Below are 6000 nucleotides of genomic sequence, written 5' to 3'. Positions count from 1 at the left end.
TTTTCAAAATACAAGTTTACTTGGATTTGTCACAGCGAACAGTTTCCATTTAAAAGATTTTATATAAAAAAAGTTTGTCGATGTAGGTGACTCAAACAGTAATTGTCACTAATATTTTTGAAATCTCAGTAACATTTTCTTCTTTTCTATTTTAGTAGATAAGTTGCTTGTCTGTACTTGAAATGTTGCAAAAAAGTGTAATTGAAACATTTTTAGCCAGACAAATAAAGCATACATTTGCCTACTTCAAAGTAATAATGATAATAATAATATCTCTATTATATTAAAAAAATTTTCTATCACGTCCACGTTATTCAGCTTTGACCACTCCCCTCCACACCGCTCGCCCAATCATTACTCCTACTGCACACATCCTCTCTCCATACCACCCTGTGACATGTTCAGATACAGCATAGTTGGTTATAATGGCAAGGCAGAAAAGCAAATATCTATTCAAGAATGTTGAATTTTAGATTGCGACAGAAAAACAGTGGCTAGAGATGATAATGAACATTGAAAAAATGAAAAAGAACAAAAAAGAGCTGCATATAATAAAAATAACGAACAAAGAGAATCATTAAATAAACGAGAAGGAGAAAAATATCCTGAACAATATGTAAACAAAAATGTAAAAAAATATAGAATATAAGTTAGAGGGTAAAGTAATTCATAATGTTGTTTTTGATGAGGCATTAATGTAATTTAATTTATTTTTTACTTTTTATTACGTTTTATTTTTTTACTTCTAGTTTTTCCTTTTACTTTTTATTATGTTTTGTTATTCATTGGTATTTAAAATAGACAGTTGTAGTGACTTTATATCTATAATAACTAATGACCAAACTGTCTTCTTCCAGCGCCCCCCATACTCTTCTATATACCACCTCTTTAAAATCAATCACTTTCTCTAATGTAGGGGCACCCCAACACCCTTCAAGCAGCTCAGCCACCTAGTGATAATAATAATAATATTAGCTGAAAGCGCTTACCTGCAACTTTCCACAGTGTGCAGTGTTACTTTTTAAAAATAAAATAGCTACAATTGCTCCTGGGTATTTATAAAAAGACACTAGTTGCTTTATTTAAAAAATGTTAATGCTTGCATAATTTATCCAGGGATTCATAATATTTAAGATGTTTTAAATTGTTCTATATACCTAATAAATCTCATGTAGTGAATATGGTTGCATCATGCCCACCTGAAGGTGTGGCAACATGAATGAATCACATATTGTTCATAAGCACCTGAATAATTGTAAATGGCCTTCCTTTATGGTTAATGCATTGGTTGTAACATTCAGTTGGGGAAGAATAGGAATAATGGGTTCCATCAAGCACACCTTACTTTAAAGTGGTGGTCATTAGCTACATTTCAAATGTTAATCTTGAAATGCTAAAGTGTCACTTCAGTAAAATGGTTCTTAACTACAACTTCTCAGAACTCTCTGACAAGTAGTCTTTCACATATATTTGGCTTTTGTGACATTAAAAGGGTAGATTTTGTAAGTCTATCACGTAAGCAGTTGCTTCATTATGGTACTGTTGTCTTTGAATGTCAGTACCTGAGTGGGTTAGCCAAGACATAAAAATTATTAGAAATTGACCAATCATCCATCCATCTTCCAACCCGCTGAATCCGAACGCAGACACGGGGAGAACATGCAAACTCCACGAGGGGAGGACTCAGGAAGTGAACTCAGGTCTCCTAACTGCGAGGCAGCAGCGCTACCACTGCGCCACCATGCCACCCAATTGACCAATCAGTTGTCTGTATATCTGGTACATGTGGTTTTTTGCCCTTATTGGTAGGATTCTGTACTGCCAGTAAACTGAATAGTGAAAAAGAGAAAGAACACAATGGCCCAGGAAAGAAAATGTGGTCAGAGAAATGAAATGAGTCAAAACTGAATGTCAATCCTAAACTGAAATGCCAGAACTAGAGTGCAAACTGAATCGCAGTTAAAAGTACATGTGAGAATTCAAGATCAGTGAAAACTAATAGTGATATGTATGCAAAGAGATTTTAGTCTTGTTATCCAGACCACAGATAGAACACGTATTTAACCCGTCACAGAGTTAATGTACATAATTATAATGAACATAAGCATTCTTTAGGAAGGAGGCACCAGAGCTCACAAGATTGTGGCATCCATGGAATGTATGAATAAATAAAAATTACAAATTTTGCTAACTCATTGGTTCATTGAAAAAATTGGAAACTAAGCAGGAAATGTTCTATCAACTCCAAAACCAATATTTCCAATCTCAAAGCCTGGGTATGTCTATTTAATGTTGCACAATACATTTATTTCACTGAATACTCACAACAGATTGGGTCAAGCACTCCTAAAAAATTGATTCTTTAATGGTATTTTAGGGTTCTTTACTGGGTTGTGTGGTTTCTCCTAGAATCATTGCTTGACAAAGTACCATTTCTTTCTGACAAGGGAAATTTTGAAAAACTTCCTAATATGTAGAAAAAACCCTGACATCTTTACTGTATGGTAGGATACCTAGCAGGACACTAACAGATTAAGGAAACCTGAACTTAGCCTGAGTTATTGTATGTATATCCTTTCAAAATCATGACCATTATTATAGTTATTTACTGTATGGAGCCTATTACAGATCCAACTAAGTAAAGGTTCCTCCTTGAACCTTCATGTAGATGGTTCTTTTGGGAACCAAAAATGGTTCACCTATAGCATCGCTCTGAAGAACCGCTATGGCACCTTTATTTTTAAGAGTGTGCATCGGGTGAGGAGGGTCAAGGGAAAACACCTCAACTATTTTTTCCTAGTATGGAACAATTTAAAAATGGCATTGAGATTAACATTGTAAACGGAGACTCATAATTACATTTGAAGGAAACATGTCCACTAGTAGAGCAGGAGGTAAGGCCTGTCATGCCATTATCAAGTAAAAGCCCTAAATGTACAAAGAGGAGGAGGTGACAGTGAGCATTGGAACATGTAATGTAAGTACAATGTTGACAGCCAGAAAATTAGAAAAGAACAAGGAAGAAATGATACATGTTGAGCTGAATACTTTGAGACTCTGTGAAGTATGGTGGATAGATAAAGGAAATTTCAGCCGTGAAAGTGCTGGAGGGCAAGAAAGTCATACAACAGTACAAGTACTGTTTGATGAGAAGACAGCAAAGAATGTCTTCAAATTTAAAACAGTGACAGACTGCTACTTGTTAAATTGAAAGCTAAACCAGTACATGTAGTTATAATTCAGGTCAACATCTGATGATGAAAAGGAACAATACACCTTCATTATCTCCCCCGGGATGCTAGAGGGCAGCCTCCCTTAGTTGCTACAGCACCACGGATTCCCGCAGGGTCTGCCAGGACTTGTAGTTTGGAGCAGCCCTGTTGGGTTCCATGGGTGCAGCCAGGGGGTACTGTAGCTGCATCTGGATCCTCAGAGGAACCTCTTACAGCTGCACTTTAAGGTGTCCTATAAAAGGAGCTGCTTCACCATCAATCAGGGAGATAGAGTCAGGTAGTGGAGGACAAAGCTGCAAGGAGGAGTGGTGGCAGAAGAGAAAAAAGAGGAGAAAGGAAAGGGACTGAGTAATTGGTGATTGAAGCGCTGTGTGGTAAAGAAAAAGAAAATAAAAGTGCTGAGCCTGTCTGTATCCGGGTTAGGGGGCTGTTCAGACCCCAATCTTCCGCAAGAAGGTTTGGTGGGGCATGGAATGCCAATAATCAGAAGAGTGGAAAGAGTGGAAAAGAAAAGTAAGATTACAAAATGTGTAATAGACAATCCTTAAAAACATTTGATATAGAATCATGTCAACTGGTTTACCATATGCCCCATTATTATAAAATCTTCATTGCACAGAACAAAATAAGGCTATTTTTGGCCGATTTTGAGATTCTAAGATTCAGAATTCTGAATATTTATGACTGTTAACAGAGAAAAATCAGAAAAGTTCAGTAAAAGATTTACATTTGTTTCATAATAATAATAAAAATAATACATTTTATTTATACAAAGCGCCTATTAGAGAACTCATCTCCCATGGGATCCTCTACGTAAAAGCTGACTGAAATAAGAAACATGGAGAATGACGACTACAATACAGTTTACTCACAGACACACATGTGGTCAAAAATGATAAAATGTCTTCTTATTGAGAGCATGAAGCACTGTCCAAGAATGGATCAACTTTAGTTTAAGATGCTGCGAAAATCCTAATGATTGCATACTTTTGTAAGAAAATCTGTAGCCAAGGGCTGATTATGGTGCAACTGCATATAAAGCAAGCTGTTTTATACTTTATTTATTTGTAGCCCTAATGCCCTTAAAACCAGAAAATAATGCATATTAAGAATGCATTGTGCCAAGACAAAACAACAGAAAGCAAGCTTTAATTAAAAAATGACTGACGCACCAAGTAAGAAGATTATGCGGTAAGAGATTAATGTTATCTTCTTCTTCATAATCAAGGTTTGGCTCGCAATTACCTTGCTATTTATCAATTGCTGCTTATATGGTTATTTAAACACAAATAAAAGCACTTCTCACACCATGTAAGGGGTATTGGAGACTAGGTGGCGTATGTGAAGAATGCGTTTAATAAACCATAAGCATAGACTTTAATTTTAGCTCTGGCTAAACTAACAATAGCAGTTTTTCAAAGGATAATTTGACACATATAATTAATTTGCTCTTTATGTAAATATCACATATCATTTGCAAATATTATTTTTTATTTTTCCGTTTGGACTATTTGTGTTTCATGTATTCCTTGTCTTTCAGCAGAAATTCTCATGTTATTAATTTTGGGTTGGTATGATTTAGTAGTTGCCATATTACAGACTTGTAGATTATAGCAGGGAGCAGATGGATATTAAAGGTGTGCACTAAATTGCATATAAAAATATTTTTAACAACTTCCACACGGTTTGCCTTCAAAATATGTTTGGGAAAAGACATCATTATTAATATTTTTGTGTTCAGCCCAGTTCTGCACTTGTTTGCAGACATTTTTTCAGGAATCAGATTATTTTATTGTGAGTATACCAGTCACCTTAATCCTGATGTAAAGCATGTGTTTTACCCACAGGGATCCCAAACCCTAATGTGGAACATCTTCAAGAAAGTCTACAAGAAAGGAAATTAGTCAAGCATCAAGTTCAGGGCTATACAGGTGACAAGTTGGTTCAATGCCCACCCCAACTAGTACAGTAAAATTCTAGTTTTAATTATTATTATTTAGCTCACCTAATAAAAATGTAGTCACTGGTTATATAAGAGGTAATACATACTTCAGACACCAACAGAGGGCATCCATTATAAATGCAGTCTTGCAAATAGCTGTGTCATGTGCTATGGGGATCATAGAGTGACAAGGAGTAGTGTGCCATGTGTGTTTGGTTCTCTCTGTGGGTCGCATGACAGATGTGAATGTTTGGCAAAAAGGGGTTATTGCCTTCGGTCATGCCAAAGGACATAGTGTACAGGAAGTTACTGACTTTGTGGTTATGTCAAAGCATACTGTCCAATGAGTCTTCCAACAGTGGCATACATCACAGTCAACCACTAATCATTGCCAGAATTACAGTTGAAAGACGGTGCTTACAAATAGAAACCATCACCGTGTGTCATGCATTGTGATAGCAAACCACCTTGCCATCAGGCAAGAACTACTGCAAAGAGTCAATAGAGACCCACAATAAGTAATTTCCAAGCAAACACTCAGAAGAGACCTGCATGTCATGGATATCTTGAGCAGGGAAATGCAGAAGAGGCCCTTGTTAACAGCTGTTCACAAATCTGCATGTTGATGCCTGAAAATGTGTTATCTGTTTTGATGAGTCTTGTTTCTGCTTGTACTTGAATGATGTGAGGTGATGGGTACATTATAAACTGTATGAAGCCTTCCATGAGGACTCTATACAAGGTCTTGTTTAAACAAGAGGAAGATCTCTGATGTTCTGGGAGTGTTTCAGTTATGAGGAAATGGTTGGTTTGGTTGAGGAGATG

Source organism: Erpetoichthys calabaricus, chromosome 17 (genome assembly GCF_900747795.2).
Source record: "Erpetoichthys calabaricus chromosome 17, fErpCal1.3, whole genome shotgun sequence".
Taxonomy (NCBI): domain Eukaryota; kingdom Metazoa; phylum Chordata; class Cladistia; order Polypteriformes; family Polypteridae; genus Erpetoichthys; species Erpetoichthys calabaricus.
This window is presented reverse-complemented; position numbering follows the sequence as displayed.